Source organism: Geospiza fortis, unplaced genomic scaffold, assembly GCF_000277835.1.
Source record: "Geospiza fortis unplaced genomic scaffold, GeoFor_1.0 scaffold111, whole genome shotgun sequence".
NCBI classification, from domain to species: Eukaryota; Metazoa; Chordata; class Aves; order Passeriformes; family Thraupidae; genus Geospiza; species Geospiza fortis.
Genome location: NW_005054321.1, coordinates 6,197,634 through 6,219,460, shown reverse-complemented (window position 1 = coordinate 6,219,460; position 21,827 = coordinate 6,197,634). Strand labels below are relative to the sequence as shown.

General features: G+C 40.6%; 1 long non-coding RNA gene across 1 annotated transcript; it reads right to left on the bottom strand.

Annotated features, from left to right (window-relative positions):
- Positions 1 to 3,172: 3,172 nt before the first annotated feature.
- On the bottom strand, positions 3,173 to 13,558 carry LOC115947842. Its single transcript, XR_004081684.1, has 3 exons — positions 13,515 to 13,558; positions 5,181 to 5,253; positions 3,173 to 3,205 (listed from the first exon to the last, which is right to left on the bottom strand). It is a non-coding gene; the product is annotated as an uncharacterized LOC115947842 (long non-coding RNA).
- Positions 13,559 to 21,827: the final 8,269 nt, after the last annotated feature.

Sequence of the window (21,827 nt, the reverse complement as noted above, 5' to 3'; positions counted from 1 at the left end):
GGATGTTTCTGTTTAGTTCAGCAAATAGCATCGAAATGTACAGGAGCTGAATTTCTGTTCACTTCAGTAATGTGAAATTCTACTGCTGACAGCCTCCCTAGATGGCTTGTAGTCAACTTTCCAATCCAATAAACCCACGATATGGGCATAAAAATGAAGCAGAGTCAGATAACCATAAATGAGAGAGCTCTGCCAAGGAAACTGCTAAAGCACTGTGCATGACCTAACAGTATAAAACAAAGAGGCCAAAGAGAAATTAAATAGGCCTGGGATGTAGAAATTTCCCTAATCAATACCGCTACAACATTTCCCCTCCCTGAAAGCACTACTTGCATCTTTTTGGTTCCTCTGAGCTTAGAAAAATCTGGAATATGAAGCAAATCTTTCCTGTGAGATTTAAGGGTTCTAATCTCATCACCTGATTCATCAGAAGTTGCACCCCTTTCTTGAATCATTCAAAGGCAAATTTTGAGGGCAGAACTCTGTCATCATACAAAAAGTTGAAAATGTTCATGATGTCCAGCAAAATATTTCTTCTCTCTCTGAGTGCTGGCCCCACCTATGCTTCCTTGTGCTGACATCTGTAATTCCTGTTTTGGTGAAGAGCTGGAAGGGCTGACTGATGCCCAAGATCTGCACAAGTCTCTGCCTGAACAGAAAGTGCTTGTAGCACAGGAACCTCCACCAAGACCAGCACACATAAAGCTCACAGGCACATGCAGAGAAAGGCTACTTCCCTCATCAGATAATGGAAATAAGAAATAAACTCTTGTAAGAATAACTTACAAGAAAAATTAGCTCTCATATTTTCTTCTTAGTACAGGTTCTACATTTGAGGTCTCCTGAGATACCACTGCTATGCACTGATGTATATATCATGCAGATAAACTATGGCAATGGAATGATTTTTTTCTCCAATTGAATTATTTTCCTGGGCTGAGAAGAAATATGTTGCTTTCTGACAAATACTTATTAGCACAAACCCAGGAAGACTTGAGAAACCAGCACTGAAATGCTATTGTTTGACAAAGTAGCACTCAGAAAACAGGAAAGTATGGCACAAACACAAAAAACTCCACCACTTTTTGATTCAAGGTAATCAAAAACCAGAAATGCCATGTTTCTGTGAGGTGTGTCACCCAGTCTGATTTCAGCTGGTTTAACTCGCTGCCATGCTGCCAACAATGAATGGAAATAATCTCAGTTACTCCATTTCTACAGGGTTGTGCCCCTACTTCATATCACACTGGATTACTTGTAGTGAAAAGGCTAGCATTGATTTACCTTGAATTTTAATATACCCTGAGATCTGGATTTAAAGATCAGCTAGAACATGATTGCCCTGATGTGACTCTATAATCTCACACGCAATTCACAAATATGATGAGACCCAGATCCCTCCCCTCCACAAACACAGACAGACATTATACGTATTTATTGTGCAACCCACATTCACACAATAATTAGGACTGTAGCAAAACTAAACATAGTGACAATCTGTGCTGTAAAAGTGGCTTTGAGGAGTCTATGCATAAAAAGGAGTTGCTTTAAGATCAGATTCCTTCCTGAACTGTTGAGGCAGTCAGATATTTTTTCAGATGCATAAAGAGTTGAGCATTGAGTTTATAATGGCCACACTATATGGATTTAAGTTTCCAACATGTTTAAAGGTTGGCCATTGTCACCCATAGCTTGCTCCATCCACTCTAGATTTCCCACAAAACACCTTCTGAAGAAAGCACCATGCAACAATCAAAATGCAGCTCTTCACAAAGAGAAGTGGTGAACCAGAAGAGTAAAGTCCTTCACTTAATGTTGGGCTTGAACTTTTCCATCTCTCTCAGTAGACCTTTCCAACTCCACTCCTGCTGATCAGGAGTTAAACAAAGACCAAAAAATGCGCATTTTTCTATGCAGTCTATGCTGGAAACCTACCTCATCTCCTACAAAAACATGATAAAGATAGATTCAGTTTTGTCTTAATGTGAAACCAGTTCCCTTTAAGTCGAATTCTTCAGAAAGGCTCTGAGTGAAAGTATAAATTGATGTCAAGTTTAGGCATTCTTAGATTTTTTAAATTTGGACAGTTCAGAGATGAGCCATAAGGAGCAGCAGGGAAGTTGCTCATGTTCCCCAGCCAACACAGCTCTTCAGCAGTCTCACCTTGCATAGCGCAAACAGGAGCAGCTCCCGCAGTCTCAGTGGAAGGACTCTGACAGCATACAACACTCTCACAGAAATTAAATATGCCATCATTTTCATGATCATTCACATTACAGATAAGAAACCCTAGAAAAGTGGGAAGCAGAGGCCTGAAACCAGACATATGGCCATCAAAATAGTTCAGCCTCACAACTCCTCCTGGTACCTCAAGTCTTTGGTGGACCAGAAGACCCAGTACCTTGGTATCCACTGTTAGCAAGTGACATTGTTAACACATTTCATTTGCAGAAGTGTTAATTTTGCTCAGGTTTTTTTTTTTTTAGTTTTCCTAGTCACAATTAGTCAAATAAGAGTCAGAATATGTTAATAATGTTCAGTTCCCCTAGACTTTGATGCATATCTTTTGTAAATAGCTGATGTCCACAGTGAACTGAGTGCTGTACAAAAGCTGTGTAAGGACCAGCCTGCTTTGAAGAACTTGCACTTGAAGGACCCAAGATCTAAAAAGGGGACAGAGATAACAGTAAGTAAACAACAAACCACTGTGGCCTAAAATTTGCAACTAATCAGGCACAGATAACACAAACTATTAGAAACACAATAGATTTGCTGAGACTAGAAGGGGACATATTTTGTACTGATACAATGACACAGTGTTTCACACCAATTTCAATTCACCTGTCTTTAGCACAGCATACCATCATGGCCAAGAGCTTCACAATCAAAAAGATCAAAGATTTTCTACAAGTATCAAGACTGGACAGAATTATAGTGACAAACCCTAAAGGAAGAGGAAAAAACAAACAAAAAAGAGGGGGAAAAAAGAAAGGAAGACCTGCAAACCTTCTTGCCTCCAGGCGTAAATGAATTTTCCACCCATGGAAGCTGGGAGAAAATGTCTCAAAGGTTAATTTTCAAATTGCCACTAGCTGTGAAACTTCTTGTCTGCTCTTTTCAAGCAGCTGGTGCTGTCTGCTGCCATCTGCAGAAGACTGGCCTTCATCAACCTTGGGTCAGACCTGCTCTAGTGCTTCTCCTTGTCCTATATATATCAAAGTGGAAAAAAGAGTCTGCTGTCACACAAGAAACCACAGACAAATATGTTTCAAAAGACAAGGTTATCCTTTTCTCCTTCCTTGGTGAAGGCTTGGAAATAGAGCTGCTGATATCTGGGATTTTCAAACATCCCAAACATTTAGAAGATAATGTATGACACTGAGAAGCCTTATAAAAAAAAGTTCTATTCATCTTGTACATAACAGCACAACAAAGGATAGTTAATAAAAAAATATGAGTGCAATGAACAGAATTTGAAATTGCCTTAAAATCTCATCTCCACTTCAACAATTAATCAATTTCAACAGCCGCTTATTGCTTAATGCACAGCATATCAACAGAGATTATTGCTGAAACAACAATTCCTCTTAGTCAATCCTAGCAGGGGCTGAAATTTTCCAGAGCAAAACAAATTTTTCATGCTGACGGGCCAATGATTGTCTGCAGAGAAGGAGAGGTAACAGAATGAGTGTCCAAAGACAAATACAACACACATGTTGGACCGCTAAATGTGTCAAACATCTTGTCCTTTTCAACTTTACAAAATGCCAATGCAGCAGTTTCTAAATGCACTGTGGCTTGCTAATTCTCCTGAAACAGAGAATAATTTTATTAAGCAAGCAACAGAACAGATATTATTTCCCTTGCTATAAGAAATGAGGTTCTAAGGCTCGTAAATACACTTCAGAAATCTCTAGCTGAAATCCTTGCCTCATTACCCACAGCTACTTTCTTTACATGACTCTTTCATTCTGAATATGCATTTTAAACCCCAGATCTGCATCCTTTGGTGGAAACTGGGATAATTCCTCTGATTTCAATAGAGCTATGCCAACCTGTATTGCTTATAAATCCAGCCAGAAAAGAAAAATAAAATGCAACACAACCACTCTTTTAAGCATTCAGAATAAAGTTTAATGAATACTTCATATTAGGAAAAGAAAAAAGGCAGAAGGAAGGATCTGGATACAAAGCTGATTTTTCTCAGTGAAGGCCTTATTTTATACAGTGGCAAATGGACAGCCCCAGGTCTGTATGTACCCATCTGCCTTGGCCTTTCCTTGGTGGAGCATTTTGCAGAAGGATGCCAGGGTCCTGAGTATGTGGAAGTCTGTCTTACATGCCCAGTCCAGGAATAAAGTGGATGAGTCAGAGTGCAGATGGAGACTTTTAACAAATCAGAAGAAACTTCATTACAGAAAATGTCAGCAGCAATTTTGGTCCGTACCACAGAAATTAGGCTCCTTGACAAATGTTTGTTGAGACAAATTTATTTTCATTTGTTCTCATCACTGTCTTTTTCTACCTTCTGTACTAAACACTGATTCTTCTCTGCAACTTTCACATCTGTTTCTGGCATCTCCTGTACTACCTGCCTGGTAAGAGAAATCTTGCTATGAGAGCTCTCATAGCAAGGGTTTAATAATTCTGGAGCTGCTTACAAAAGGAAGGACTTTTAAGTACCATAAAAGTTGTCTATGCTCTTTAGAGAGAAAGGCAAAGCAATCCCTTAGCATATATGTAAGGGAAACTATTTTCTTCCAAGAAAAACCCAGTAAATATGATCTCTGTCTTTGTTATGAGAAGAAAATCCTTGAAGAGACTGTTTCTGGTGAGCATCCCTAGCTGTGAATTTGTAGTCTATAAGGAATGAGGCAGAGCACAGGTTTGTTAAAATGCATCCAGTGCAGTCTCCTGACACTTATGGGCAATTCAGTCTCCTCAACGGGGTTTGCTCCTTCAGAGGACACACTCTAGAACACAGGCTTCTCTGTGGTATAATTGCTATTTCTATCTGTGCTTATTGTTATCAAAAAAGAGAGAGATTCAAAAAATACCATGCAGAAAAATGTCAGTAGCATCTTCATTGTGGACTCAGAACCCTGCAGGGCAATTAGTCAAAGGGCTGTTAGCCCAGGGTCTCTCAAAGACAAAGGCTGGAAGCAGTTCACTGTACATACCAGGAAGTAGGTTCCTCCTCCTTCCCAGAATCTGATAAGTAGGACTGGTACCTTCTGCAGCAGGTGTGAGGCTCTGGAACGGAAGGTCAGACACCTGATAAGGTGGGTGAAGGTCCTTCTGGGATAGTGGAGCTCCCTAAATCAACACCACCTGTACCTCACATCAAAACCTCCTTTGTTAAGAGGAAAGGATGCGTGGTTGTAATAGGGGCTGCTTTTTAAGGGAAACAGAGAATCCAATACACAGACCGGATCTCACAGAGAAGTCACCTGTCTCCCAGGGGCACAAATAAGGAACATCCTGCAAAACTCTCCAGACCAGTAAGGCATCAAGTTAATGCACGGCTCCTAGGTTGGTAACAATGGAAAAATTTTGGGCTTGTGGATCATATAGGAGGATCTACTCAACACCTGGTATACTGACACCTGATAGGCATTCATCATGAATTCCCCAGGATTTCTCAGAGGGGAAAAAGGTCTAGCACAGGGGCTAAAAGGGCTCTTTGATAGAGCTTTAAACCAGCTTGGAAGAGGGAAAGGGAAAATAGCAGGCTTGCCATCATGAGTGCTGGGATGGTGTACCAGAATTAGAGGAAATGAGCACTAATAGGATCCCTCAATCTGCTTTAAGAGGTCTTGGCTACAAAGTACCACACCTGAAATGTTTCTACACTAATGAGGCAGTGCAAGGAACAAACTAGAGGACAAACTGATGTTTTGTTCTCAGTCCCAGCATCACTGGCATAAGTGAAACCTGGAGGGGTGAGTCCCGTGACTGGGAATGCCCTGAAGTTGTGCCAGGGGAGGTTTGGGTTGAATATCAGAAAAAGTTTCTTCACCCATAGGGTGGTTGGGCACCCAGGCTTCCCAGGGAAGTGGTGACAGCCCCAAGCCTGAGAATTCAAGAAGCATTTGGACAATGCTCTCAGGCACAGGGTGTGACTCTTGGTGGTCCTGTGCTGGGCCAGGAGTTGGACTCAGTGGTCCTTGTGGGTCCCTTCCAGCTTGGCATTTTCTGAGATTCTGTGATCATCAGCCATCAGTTTGTGTAAGGTCCATGGTGAGTATTGCCTTCACATCATCCAGTACATATCCTACACTCATACTTGCGCTCAGCACAGATTTAAAAAATTGAAAACATATCTCCTCCACCTCTGTTCTTTAAAACCCTTCAATAACAGCTTAAAAAATTATCCTGGGAACTGACTTGCTGAAGAAGACCCCACATAACTTAAATAGAACCAACAAAGAGCCCACCTGCTCTTTGCCTCCCTCAAATGAGGCAAGCTTGTCTTGAGTAAAGATCAAGATAAGACTGCAAATGCAAATGTATCATTTGCATATCAAGTGTGGCCAGCAGGAGCAGGGAGATCATTCCTCCCCTGTGTTTGGCACTGGTGAGGCCACATCTTGAGTGCTGTGTCCAGTTCTGGCTCCTCGGTTTGGGAAGGACATTGAGATGCTCGAGCGTGTCCAGAGAAGAGTGACAAGGCTGGTGAGGGGCTTGGAACACAAACCCTGTGAGGAAAACCTGAGGGAGATGTGGTTGTTTAGCCTGGAGAAAAGGAGACTCTGAGGTGACCTTATCGCTCTCCACATCTTCCTGAAAGGTCACTGTAGTCAGGTAGGGTTGGTCTCTTTCTCCAGGCAACAAATGTCAGAACGAGAGGACACAGTCTCAAGCTGTGTCAGGGGAAATAGAGGTTGGATATTAGGAAAAAGTTTTTCACAGAAAGAGTGATAAAATATTGAAATGGCCTGCCTTGGGAAGTGGTGGAGTCACCACCCCTGGATGTGTTCAAAAAAAGACGGGATGTGGCACTTGGTAACATGGTTTAGTCAAGGTGTTTAGGGTATGGGTGGGACTTGATGATCTTGAAGGTCTCTTCCAACCCAGTGATTCTGTGTGATTCTGTGTGAATGATTACCTTGGCAAGTAATGGGAAACACAGATGTCCCTCCAAATTCAAGCATCGCTGCCAAAGACTCTGGATTTCCAGGGAAATATGACCCAATGGCCCCGAAAAACAACAGTACCAGCTCATGTTTAATCATGGCTGCAAGCAGAGTGAAGATTGACACGTGCACTCTTCAGCCTCCCTGCAAGTGTTCAGAGGGTGATGTATTGCACTGAGCACCCGTCTGACTCATCATTCCCAGCACAACAGTGACTGATATTCCTGGATTACTTTCTCCTGACACATTTTCTGTTGAATAACATTAAGTACACCCATGATTCATCATACTCAGTGCTGTAGCTGTTCCCGATATTCTTACTTTGAAGTAACATTGTAGGAAACCAGCAGGAACATTTTGTCCCAGGAGGATGAGGGTTTACTTTGCCTTTTCTTTTATTCAAATCCTTTCCTGCAGCTCAGAGGAGCTATACAAATGAGAAAGAATAAGGAGCAGGTACTAAATTCCATTGAAATCATTGCTAGCATTTCCTAACAGCAGCCCTGGATTAATCTTTTCTTTTCACAGACAGGGGATTATACTGGTCCTAACCAGGTTGAAGTCAATTTTCTTCATAGGAGTTTGTATGGTGCTGTGATTTAGATTTATGACCAAAACAATGCCAGTAATACACCAGGGGTTTTCCTGCTGTTGAACAGGTTACTTCTCTCTTTCTTACTCTGCTCCCCACCCTTGGTGAATAGATTGGGCCTGCACAATATGTGTGGAGGGGACATAACCAAGCAGATTCCATAAGGTTTAGGGAAGTTGCCTGTGTTTTGCTCAGGAGTTTTCTAGGTATTTTGTATCACTTGTTTTGTTTCCTTTCTTCTTCTGTTTCTTTTTTTTAAGTTTGTTTTTTGCTTATTTGTTTGGGGTTTGGGTTTTTTAATCTTTACCCACAAGTTTTCTTGCTTTTCCTTTTCTCTCTCCTCCTTTCTGATGGGACTTTGGTTTGGAAGCAGGGAGTGAACAGCTCTGTCGTGCTTAGCTGCCTGTCAGGGTTAACCAAAAACAAGGTTTGTAATTAAAAACTTATTGTTTCATAGCATACAACCTTCTGCCATTGGTTAATGCCCCTGACCAGTGGACCACATTGTCACTGGCCCTCAGCAGCTGTCCAAATCAATGTGGAAAGGATACAGCTGTGGTGTCTTTCTCTCCAGGTGAGTTCCATCCCACAGCCCATGCTTTCCCTAATTGCAACAGCAAGTTAGAGGCAGAGGCTGACCCCTGGGCTCCAGCCCTTGTGCTGCAGGCAGCTGAAGCCCCAGACCTGTGGTTTCAGGCTCAGAGCAGTTGAGTATTCACACCTAGAGCTGAGGAAAGCTGAGAGAAATTCTGCAGGGCTGGAAGCTCTGTTGACTTTTCTGATTATGTCACCAGTGTACCAGTATTTTCCCACAAACTCCAGCTCCCAGCATCCGGTGACTAAATAAGAAATTTTGTTTCTTTTAAAAAGAGAAAGTTTCTAGACCTCGGGGTCAGGAGGAAAGACAGGAAAGACAGAAAATGCAAGGCTCAAAAAAACCCCCAAAGTCAACCAAAATCAGCCTTTCATTTCTTAAATATGCATTAAGATGTGGGGTTATCAATGCTAGAAAACACCAAAGCAACTGAGAACAGTCACATACAAATTAGGGCCTCTCCCCCAAAAAAGGTGCTGGGCTCAATAGCCCAACTGCACCTGTACCAAGGCCTGCAGCACAGGCAGCACACAGGAGGAGCTGGAAGCCATTGTGCTGCAGGAAACTGTGACATAGCTGCCACCATGGAAACATGTTGGGATGACTCACACAGCTGGAGTGCTGCAATGGAGGCCTATAAACTCTTCAGATTGGGCAGGCAAGGAAGGAGAGTGACGGGTTAGCCCTGTGTGTTAGGAACTGTTTTGACTGCCTGGAGCTTGATGGTGATGATCACAAGGCAGATACCACGGTGGGATTCTACACAGATCACCTAACCAGACTGAAGAGGTAGATGAAATATTCTATAAGCAACTGGGAGAAGCCTCCCAGTCTCTGGGCCTGTTCTCATGGGGGACCTCAGCTTGCCAGAGGTCTGCTGGAAATACAACATAGGAGGGAGCAAACAATCCAGGAGGCTCCAGAGTGTGTGGAACAGAACTTCCTGACACAGTTGGCAAGGGAGGCAACTCGTGGATATGCCCCTCTGGACCTGCTTCTTGTGAACACAGAAGGACTGGTGGAGGATGCAATGGTTGGACTCTGTCTTGAGCAGAGACATCATGAAGTGATTGAATTTTCAGTTCTTGGAGAAGTAAGAAGGGGTGTCAGCAGAACTGCAGTTTGCAGTGGATATTAAGGAAAGAATCTTCACCACAAGGGTTTTCAAGCACAGGAACAGACTGCTCTAAGGACATTCCTAGAAGTATTTTAAAGATCTGTAATTATGTGTAGGTGTAGATGTGGCTCCAGGGGACATGGTTTAGTGGTGCACTTGGCAGTGCTGAGTTAATGGCAGGACTTGAAGATCTTAAAGATCTTTTGTAACTTACACATTTCTATGATTAACAACCTGATATACAAAAGGTCACTCTTGTGATGTTATTGGAGGAGAAGTGAGGAGAGCAGATTCACAGCTCCCAAGTGCTTTGAGCTGGGAATAAAGGTGGACACTTTGATTCTTACTCCCATGCTGTGTCTTTGCTGGGGTACAGTGGTAGCATTGATCATCTGGCATTATGTATAATGCAGAGCAAATATCTCCCAGTCACTCCCTCAGACATAATGAGGAGAGTAATTCACACTTCCCTTTGCAGACCTTTGAAGGTGTCTAATGTCACTGTGACCAAAGGCAGCAAAGCAAATTTTTTGTAAGCAAATCAAGCAAGGTAGGTCCCTAGGCAGAGGAAATAATATGTAAATTGTCTATTTAACATGTATCATACAAGTGACTTACACACACACACACATACACAGTGAGTATATAAGATATAAAATTTTACCAGCTGGGATTTCCATCATCTGGAACAGAGTGAGAGACTGTCACTACCTGTAGTTCCTTGCACTTCCTTAAAGTTAACTGTTTATAGACCAACTTATATTAATGTTCATGGTTCACATTCTGCATTTGATTGCTTCAGTGTAAAGTGGAGTAACTGAAAGATACATATTTATATAATATTTAGAAATACTACAGATCCATGCAATTGTGAGAGCTGAGTCCCTGCTCTTCCCCACCCACCACATCCAAGGGTCACAGCTCCAAATGAAGCAACAACAATTTCTTGTATGAGAGCTGCTGATCAATGCTGGTCATAGAATTTGGATCTGCTGAAGTTTGGAAAAGAAAGAAAAACCTACACAAACAAACACCTACTCCTAAACCTCTAATGAGTCAATAAAATCTGATGGTGCAGATTTGAAGATGAAATTTAATTGACCAGTAGAGTCCCAGACTTTGACATTGTAAATGAAGGTAAACAGCAACATATTAAAAACTCATCACTGTAATTAACCTTGTTTTTAATAAAGATCAAAGTCCCACAAAAAATTTTGGGTTATTTACACCATTGATTTCATTAGTGTTGCATGGCAAAAATGAAAAAAAATAGTCTTGCAAGCTAGTATGAGAGCCTTGAGGGCAGAGTGACAGTGCATTGAGTCCAGCTTGACAGTGTTGTTTTTACAGTAAGAACCATATTTGTCACAATTCCAGGTCACAGGAAGGGAGATGGAAGGGACCCACAAGGGTCATCAAGTCAAACCTCCACTAGCAGGGATTGAACTTGCTGCACATTCTTCAAAACAGAAATTTGTAGTTAATATTCCTACACAATGCTTCCAATCATGGGTTGCTGTTATGCTTATAAGACCACATTCTGCACTAATTTTGGTATTCTGCCCTTATGCTGCAAAATAACTTCTCTTATGTTTGGTTTCCAGCAATTAAATCAGACCTTAAAAAGGTTGCAGGGTTCAAACAAAAAGGAAAATAAGTGAATAGTAGTCAGAGTTTACATGAAGCTGCAGTGGTTTTCCTGCCTATAGGGGGGTGCTTGGTTATACAGATGGGTTTGATTGTTTCAAAGTGTTTTAGTCAAAGACTTTTGTTTAGCTTCCTGCTCAGATACCCTGAGTCCACTTGCTCCCTGGGTTATTTGGTGAAAGAAAAATTCAGGGCTGGAGGCAGAAAATCTTACATATCAAGTAGTACTGGGCAGGTGGAACAAATACAGCATGGAGCGCTTTGACCTTTAAGATGTCTCTGACATATGTAGATGTTTAAATAGAAAGACAGCAAAGAGAGAGATGCAAAGAAAAATGGAAAAGGAGAGGAATGCCTGAAGAAAATCAATATGCTTATGACCTACAGATTTGCCTATGGCAAACACAAACCTCTGCCTTTCCAAGTTCTCCCAGATTTGCAAACATTTTCCTACAAGCAAAAATTTCAGTTTTCCCACATATGTGGGCATCACCCTTCCTGCTGTGTCTTGGGGTCAGGCCTGTGCACAGCACTAGGAACGCGCTACAGGAGTCTGCCCTCTCTCCTTTCCTATCTAGTGCCACAGCTTTAGCCATTTCATAGATATATTCATGACTATTACCACAGTAGTATGGCACAGGCTACCCTTTACAACCAGCACTAAGGGCAAATAGAGAATAAACTACTGCCACATTTTCGGTAAAGACTAACAGGAGGCTTAGGATCATGTTTGATTCAATTCTGCTTTATGGAGACAACAGATACTTTGTAGGATTAATCATAATGCAATTATTTGCAGAATAAAATTATTAATCCTGTGTATTAGACCTGTAATGCAGAAAGCAAGGTTGACACTGGAATGAAAAATATAACCCTTCTTTTGAAACAAGTTAGAAAGTTACTATATATTGTGCAACTCCCTATAAGACTACTGTTTCTATTACAGCTGCTCACTGACTTTGAATTTCTGAATCAAGGCATGCATGCAAGTGGAAGGATCTTATTAATGAAATTTAATTGTATTTCTCTCAGAATGTGTTAAGCAAAACATATGAAATAAATGTGCTTCAGCCAGTATGTTTCAGGGAAAGTAATTCTAGATTCCTCTAAGGAAGTTAAATGATGCATTTTTAGGAAGAGAAAAAAACATCGTATGTTTTTTGTCACATAGTAATTCTGTCCATGACTTTAATGTTATCCAAAAAAACTCCAAACATGCAGGATTACATCAACTTGTGTTTTGGAGTGTGTTCACACAAAGTATTTGCTGTATGGATCATTCAGGTCTGGAGTTCAGCTGGTTCTTAGCTGGGACACAGTGTCATTGTCCACTCAGCCTCTCTGTGCTCCAGGCAGGTCCCCTCTGCTGCTGGAGACCCAACTGCTACATGGGAATCCAGCCATGGAGAGAAATGTGCCTTCCAGCAGCTCAGGGCCACGAGGGCATTGCACAGTGACCAAGAAAACACATAAAATTTGTAAGCAGCATCTGTTAAACAAAGACTGATGTCTCAGACAGATAAAGCACAGCGGAGTGGAAAAGGTCAACGCTGGTGTCAAGCAAGCACCAGTGGCTGTAGCAATTGCTTGGACTCAAAGTACATCAAGCTGTAAGAAGCCTTGGATGTCCTGTGTTGGTAAAGCAGGGTTCAGGTGCTGGATTTCAGTGTCCATTCAGATGTAAGGGCTGAAAGCTTGCAGGTTTGTCTCTCTTACTTCACTTAGACCAGGTTGCTTCCCCTCCCTCCACACAAGCCCACGTGCTCAGGCCTTTGTCAGTTCAGCCATGTCATGACACAGTTAGACATTCTGCGAGCATCTATGGGCAAAATAAGTGTTGAAGTGATGTTTTTAAGCACTATCTTTTGTAATTTCTTTGAATTCAGGTGTAAATAGGGTAAGCTGACTCAATAGCATAAAACGCATCTTTCTCATCCTTCTCTAAAACTGGAATTCAAGCCTACCTGAAAACAAAGTTCTAAAATGGAGGACTCCAGTCCATTGTGTGTTTATTTTTCTTTTTCTTGTATGTGCAAACTCCTAGCAGACCAGAATTCAGAGTCCTTCAATGTAGGGTTCGTGCTGTGCATTTGACCTGATTAAAACCTTGGAACCTGAGAGAAGAAGATATTTTGAAAAACAGCCAGTGCGAGTCTCCTTGTCTTGCCAGAGAAATAAAGGTTATGCTGTTGCCCTTCCCTTTACATCTCTATTACTGTGTCAGCTGGGTCAAAACAGAAGCCTTCCCTAAAATACTATACAGGATTTCTAGATGTCCATACCCAAGATATATAAATACTGAGCACCTCTCTTTCTAAAAACACCTCATAATCCAATGAAATAATCCCAGAGGTGCATTATTACTGGAAAACAAACCAAACAACTCCAACTTTCAGCAGTATTTTAAATCCTTTATATGGAAATTACCTCTTAGATTTCCACCATGCAATTGATCCTTCTTGAGTGGGAGGTAAAGCTAGAGGATCTGCAGAGATCTCTTCCAAGCTAAATTATTTTAAGAGTCCAGAAAATATCAGGTAATAAAAAGGGTGCTCTCAGAAGGATGCTGTCACCCTTTTGAACATATCACACACATCTGAGCTGTCTTTTGCTGACCTATTTTCCTTCCTCCCCATGCAGCTGGATTCAAGTTCAGCCACAGCCACAACAACTCATACTCTGGCAAGAGTTGGCTGCAAGAACCATTCCAGAGCAATCATCAGGCCACACCCAGTACCACACAGCATAAAGGCAGTTTTAAGATTCCTCTGTTCGCATGTCAAGTAGATACCCTTCTTCTAATGTTCTTCACAGATAGCAACAAATTCTCTAGCTGGTTCTGTTATAGGGTCTGGAGAGTCTAAATACTTCTGATTAGAAGTAAGGATCACTTCATCTCTCAAGTATTCCTGCCTCACTGACTCCTCTCCCTTCCCAAAGAATCAAAATCCCTTTAACCCTCTGTAAATTGCATTGGCAGCGTGAGTGCAATGGGTTTTGTTGCCATGTGAAGATAAAAATAACTCCCACCCACTCTTATCTTTCCTAAGGTAAATCATGCATGTGTAATAGCAAGATATGTGATTGCTGTCCCCTGATTTTTACTAGGAATGAGCAGCCAAAATATTAGAGGTCTTACATATGAATACAAGAAAAAAATCTCTTTAGTTTTGGACTGGCTCCAACTTTATTAGGTGAATTCCATTCTTGCAAGTGAGAAAACACAGAGTCAGAAATGGGATTGATAAGTATTCATTCCACAGATTTCTGGCCGTTTTGTATTTTTTTTTGGTATCATAAAATTTAAATGAAAAACCAGCTCGCCTTCAAATCTTTTGCTTTCAGCACAGTTAACAAGGCCTCATTTTCCCACCAAAATTTAGCAAAATAAAGCTACAATCAAAATTATGCCTTCTTGGCTTTCCATTTCTTATGGTCTCTTTTCTTTTTTTTTTCTTTTGGTCTGAGACATACAATTAAAAAAATCTTATCTTTCTTCATTATTCTGATTTTTGTTTCTTCTCTTTTTGAAGTGTGCAATTAAGTTTGCCAAACTGCAATGAATGCAGTTTAATTGAAGGGATCAGAAATAAGATGGAAAATTAAAACCTTTTATTTTAAGAATCTCAGGGTCTGTGGGAACTTTCCTCGTAGTTTTGAACTCATGGAATTTTGCAGGCATTGAGAAGTAAACAGGATTTGAACATGAGTAGATAGACTTAAAATAAATCACCTTGCAGTTAAAGCCCAAGAAAACCAAGAATTGTCTTCCAAAAGCAAGAACAAATACACTGATTCCTAAGGGTATTAGAGATGATCCTTTCACAAGACTCAAAGTCTGGATCAGAGTTTATTCAATCTGGAGAGTTTAGATTTCTAACTGAGAAAGACCAGGTGTGATTCTGTCCTGGTTTCAGCTCAGGTAGTGCTCATTTCTTTCCAGTAGCTGTTCCAGTGCTGTGTTTTGGATTTGGGATGAGAATGGTGTTGATAACACACTGATGTTTTGGTTTTTTGCTACAGGGTGTTTATCCTAAGTCAAGGACTTTTTTCTCCTTGTCTCCTGCTCTGCCAGTGAGGAGGAACATGAAAGAAACTGGGAGGGAGCCCAGCTGGGACAGGTGACCCAAACTGAGCAAAGGGATGTGCACACCATGGAATGCCATGCCCAGTACACAAACTGGGGGAGTTACCCAGAGGGGGCCAGTCTGAGTTTGGGGAGGGGGTTTGGCATCAGCCAATGGGTGGTGACAAATTGCATTGTGCATAACGTTTTGTCCTTTTTATTATAACTATTATTTACTATTCCTATTATTGTACTGTACTGTATTTTCAATTATTAAACTGTTCTTATCTGAATATAAAAGTTTTACTTCAATTCTCCTCCCCACTCCACCAGGGTTGGGGGGAAGAGGGAGGGGTTGAGTGAGAGGCTGTGTGGTGTTTCATCTCCATCTGGGCTTAAAACCACAACAGATTCAAGGTAAACTGGACCTTTAGTTTTTCTTTTCAACTCTTTCTTAACCACTAATTAACTTCCCTTTTTAGGTGAAGCAGTGTTTGTGGAGGTTAGCTGCTCTTAATTAAAGCTACATATCAAGTGCTAGAAGTTCCTAAATTTAGAAAAAACAGACTAGAGTTTTACTTCCAAACTAATGCTTTCTTTTTAGATTTGGGGTCTTAACACCACAAATATAAAAACAAGTGACTGAAACAGCTCCAACTGTTTTATCCACAATTTTATCACACAATTTTATAATTGTTTTATAACAATTTTATCCACACTGTTCCAAGTGTGGGTAAAATTAAAAAATAAAGATAGGATTTGAAAAGTTAGTGGAGAATTAACCTTTTCTTATCATCCTTCAAGGCATGTTTTGTGCCATGGGGCTGAGGAGGTGGTATGATGATGCCTATTCCCTCAGCCTCTAGCAGCATTTTGCTTCCAATAGGCACAGTGCCTTTGGAGCCAGAATAGCACAGCTCTTGTTGAGAGTAAGGCCACAGAGCACACTTTATTATGTACTGTAAGCACTGGATTGTTCATACTCAGGGAGAACAAAAGGGCTGTGAGTGTGTCTGACACCTGTCTAGGGGTGTGAGTAACTAAGTAAAACTTCTTTTATTCTCTTTTTTCCAAATGTTTGCCCATGCAATCACTATTGTATGTACTACTACTAATAATATTAGTAGTAGTAGTACTATTATGAACAGCAGTAACAGTACTACTACTACTACTAATATTAGTAGTAGTAGTACTATTACTGCTGTTCATTTTCCTCTGTGGAACCCATAAAACTGAAAAAACCCTCTGCAATCTTAAATGTACCTCTATTTCTGCTTCCCATTTAGTTTTTCCCCCCCTCCCACCTTTTTTAGCACATCCTTATTTTTGGGGATGTTTGGAACTTTGACATCCTTCCTGGAACCTGTTCTGCCCACTCCCCTTGGAGCCCTCTTAACCCTACGTGTCATTCCACAAGTGGAAGATTCTCCATAACAAGTGTAGCCAGCATCAAGTGTATCAGAGGCTGCTCCAGTGCAGATGCAGGGCTTGTCTCCAGCTGAGCCTTTGCCTCCCTGCCCACAGTCCTTCAGTAGTGGAATTTGTCAGAAACACTGGGGCAGGCTCTGAGTATCTCAGCTGCTTCCTTCCTGAGCTGTCACACTGAGAGCAACCCTCAAGCAGGCATTCTTCTGTTAAATACAGTGAAGATTTTGTATTGGCAAGAGGCTGGGAGACTGCAGAGACTCAGCTTCCATCCTAAGGACACATTTTACCAATTAATGTCTAAAAGCTTTAAGCATTTCTCACCTCTGGAAAGGCAATGGATGAATCTACAGCACTGAAGTAGCCAATATTTCCACCAGTTTCATCAGAGCTTTTGCTAATTGATGATGCCCAAATAGATCTATCCAAATACACTTGCAGGAGATTTTCTTGGGAGGTTTTGGAATATGTTTAATGCAGATGAAAATAAATGGTACCTTAATGAGTAGCCAAAATCAACAGTTGGCTAAAAGTAACAATGAACAAACAAAATAGACTTCAAGACTGTGCAATGTCAATCATTTTGACATTAAAGCAAATTTTATGTCAGTTGGTGACACCACACGATAGCATGATTACAAGGGGAGAGAATTGCACTGCCTATCTCTGTCTGGATAAAAATAGGCATCTTAAATCTCTTAAGATTTGCCTGTGCAGAGACTGTCTGGTTTAAATATACACATTGTGTCAACTACAATTGAGTTAAAGCAGCTGTAAATGCTGGGAGCAAGCTCTATGCTAATCCTCAAAAAAATTAAAAACTCTTCAGAAACCTTTCAGAACTAGATATAGTTGGTTTTTTGCCTGTGCACTGTGCAATTTTTAACTTTCAACACATTAAAAAATTTGCAATCAAACAGAGGCAGTAAAAAATATGCAGTCATCCTCTGAAGTAAGATGTTTCTATTACACTTCTATTCTTGGCATATCAGCCATAAATTCAATGAATTACAGAAAAATGCTAATCTCCTCAGCTAAGAATAAACAATCTTTTCATTACAAATTTTTTTCCAGTTACCTTGTCCAAGTTTTCAGAAATCATCTCAGTTTCACAGAACTATTCCTAATTCTTGAATTTTTCAGATCCACATAAAAACAAATTAAAACATACTTCAGAGAGGTACAGATACAAAAATGACAAAAAATAATAAGTTATTCCTTTCCTGCATCTCAGGGAATCCCTTTCATTATAGCATAGCACAGTTTCTCCTCTCCAAACAAAATGGGGCTATGTTGTCACAATCCATAGATCTCCATTGAGCTACATATGGCAAAGGAGTCACAAAACAGGGCATATGAAATTCACAGGAATTCACAAAAATTAAAATACCTTAAAAAAATTCACTCTGAAACAGAAATAAGAAACAAGAATAAAAACATTTGGAAGGATATTTCTTCAATTTTCTGCTAAATTTTCTCATTTTATAGTAAGTTTGCAAGCATTCAGCTTCTTGTAGCTTAATCATTTGGGGCAAAAGTGAACTTCAAGACATACCAACATAAATTATATGTACAGCATTATTCAGTGCTCAGCCACCATGGATGTATTATGGCAGAAGGAGTCAGCTAGGTACATTCCAGATATAGAATAAAAGCCTATAATTTTTGATTTAAGACAGTTTATTTACAAAACAACTAAATGAATATACACTCTACCTTGTCAGATTTTCTTGTACAAGGGGGACCCTCTTCAGCAGAAACCTTCTGACTGATAACAGTTCAGAAAACTTCCCAGAGAATATAATATTATGAAGTCTTGTTCTACTTGGACTCTACTACTCAACTGTTCAGCAAGAATTAGAGTTTCTCCCTCTCCCAATAACACAATAGAAAGGTCAGTGTCTCCATCACTAGTTTATGCAGCAGAACTTGATAACTCTGCCATCCTTGTCCAGTAACATGGAGAAGATCCTGTTTTAACCCAGGACAAATCCTGACAGGGCACAGTATCAGGAGATCCTGGCTCGAGTCCCAGCCTGTTCCCTGTACCAAAAAACTTGCATGAATAAACAACAATAAGCACCCGTGGAACCTTTGTGATCCACAGGTTTTCAGGTATGAACACATCTAACAATCTCCTACACTTGGGTGAGTAGGAAACCCTGTTTCAACGCAATAAGCAAGGCATATGACCAACTAGTGAGACAATTAGCAAATTTTATATTGTTGGAATATAGAAAATAACTTTGGCTGTAGGATCAGCTCAGGAGAGCTGAGATGGTGGATGATCATGAATTGCATCACTACTGAGAGTGGTTTTCTATCCAAGATGTTTTTGTCCACAAGGGTTTTATTCAGAGAAGAAATAAAGCTGAGATAAGCAGTATTTCATGACTTTGTTTGTCAGCCTTGAGTCCATTACCACAGCATAATGAAAGATGGAATGTCAAATAACACTAACAATAACTAGTGAAAAATGAGAGTGGAATTGCAGACAAATAATATATGATTACTGAAGATTTTTTTATGTATAACAATCAGTCATTTAGATATGCCTCATTCCCTCTGTGGCTGTTATAGGGGCCATAACTGTCAACCCTACCCTGGTTTTGCTGCACTCACTCCCAAACTCTATTCCTGGATTAAATAGGAATTAAGAATGTGTCTGAGGATAGTGGAAAGACAATACAGAGCCTTTGGATAGTGGAAGAAGAGCACATACTGACAGTACAGAGGTCTTTACTAGCCAAAGCTGCAGTGGGGATCTTAAATGATGTTGCAGAATGAGAGAGACTCCACAGTGAAAAACATTCACTGACATGCCTATGCAAGAATAATGAACTGACCATAAGAAATCACAGATGAAGATTCAGCTGTAAGTACAGAGCTCCCTCCAGGTCAGGAGGATGTACTGACCTATAAAATTATAGTATTTTGCCAAGGGCCCTCAGAGTTAAAAAAAGTGGGGTCCAGTAAAGCAAAAGCAGCAGTAAAATCTCTAAGTTACAATATAAGGAATGAACATGAAAAAAAAAAATCAGCATTCTTCAAGGCACCAAGGTCACCAGAACCAGACTGCAATCAGACAAGAAATTAGAGGAACTAATATAAGGTGTAGGACAAAGGGTGAGGGTGACTTTTGTACAAGTAACCTCTGCAGTATTACATATTACTCACCCAGAGCAGAGGAGGGAGAGGATAGAATAGGGACTTCACTGAATGACTGGAGAGCGTATATAAAGAAAAAAGAAGGAAGATTTTCCTTCTGTGATGTTAAATGTCATCTTGATGTACAAAAACCCTATCCTGACAGGACAAAATTCATCCAAACAGTGATTTTATTGAAATAATAAACTCCAGAGAAATAGCTTGTGGGAGAACAGAACTACACACAGGGGAAGAAAAGTAAAAAGCCTGAGGATGTGGCTGAAGAGAAAAACAAAAGGAATTACAGTGCTTGCAAATGAAATGAACTAACTCAGAGATTAAATTTGGGATTTGAGAGTACTAATAAAGGAACAAGAACCAAAACCTCATGAAGGAGGTCATTAAAGGTTTAATGTCCAAATGCAAAAAGTTTAGCAAAATAGAAAAGAAGGCCAGGAGCACCTATATAAAAAGAAATGGCAACAGAATGTCTGAAACCATAGCTATGAAATCACAAAGGCATGGATATAAAGTAGTTGTGGATATGAAGTTTTTGCAAGGTTTGTGAATGATTTGTAACAGTCCTCTGTGGTGGAGGCCATTCCACTGAGTTCAAGGTGGGCAGCATATCAGCACATAATCTGCTGTTCTCTGATTTTTAGATTGACAAGAAGATGGTGGTGTCATATCAACAATTGTAATTAAGATATTTCCTTATCTTCACAAACCTGAGAAGTTTATATTTCCCTTCAGAATCTTCACTTCTGATGACTAATGGATGAACAATCTGCAGTCCATTGGAAATAACTCTTGTTATTAACCAGAGGATACTTCCTCTAGTCTGCTCTCAGATACCATTTTTCACAATGGAGCATTCCTGTCCCATGGGAGTCATACCATGTTCCTGGGAGCAGAGAGGTCCTGGGAACCCAGATCAAGGCACTGCCGGTAGTTACCCATCTCCTTCTCTGAGTGGCCAGCAGGTCGTATCCAAAGGGCCTTTGGAGAAGGGAGTGAACTACCAGCCAGGTGAATTGCCTCAGCTGAAGGTGTCCCAAGTACCTAATTCCAGGGAATATGCATGGATCAGACACCACCTGTATTAGCACAATACATCTCATGCCTTCAGATGCCAGCAGGAAAGTGGGCAATGTGGTCAGCTTCAACAGACACAAGGATGGCCAGCTGAAGTTACCCTATGGGCTACAAAGGACACTCATAGAGGATTTCTTTTTTCTCTGACTGAAAGGAGGAGAAGGACAAAGAGGGTTGCACAGGCAGCATAATGGCAACTAATGGACTTTTCAGTCTAAAATGTTGAGGTATTTTTATTGAGATACTGAGAGTTCACTGGTAGCCACTTTGCTGGGCAGTTGTCCTGAGTTGAACCAACAGCCCTGAAGGATTAATTTTAACTACCAGATGAAGAGGTCAAGTGGGGGATGTTGCAGAGACACAACATCCCACATCCCTGGATGTATGTGTACCTCTGTGGATACATCATGGAAGGTGTGCTGTCATTGCAGTATAGAAATATAAAAGCCCTGTAATGTCTTCTTCCCTGCTCTTGCAGTGCACAGCTGGCTTGCAGCTGGAAAAATTTTCTTGTAACCTTGGTTGTCCAGGCCGGTTCAGGCTGAAAAAACAGAGAGTTTCCTTTAGAGCCCAGTTAGTTTCCTCTGTCTTAGTAGCCATTTCTTTAAGCATTACAGATGCAACAAAAACAGAGAAGATGCAGTTCCAAAGCTGCAGGATGCTCGTTTCTCTGTCTGACAGCCTGGAGTAGAGGAAACATCCCTCAGGTTTCTTTCCAGTAAAGTCTTAGCAACTTATTAGATGCTGACTTTTGCACTAAACTTCTTTGTCAATAACCTCAGCTAAGAACCCTGCCAAGAAAAAATGCTATGAGGAAAAAGAGAAAGAAGAACATAGGATTCAGGGTGCATAGGAAGTAGCTAAAATATGTGTATATTTACAAGAAGAGATAATTTTTATGTTCACGCTGTCTCATCAATGCCTCCAACAACTCAATTTTCCTGCGATATCACAGACTCTGGATATATTTTAGGTTTCCAGAAACAAATTTCTTCTTCAAAGACTTT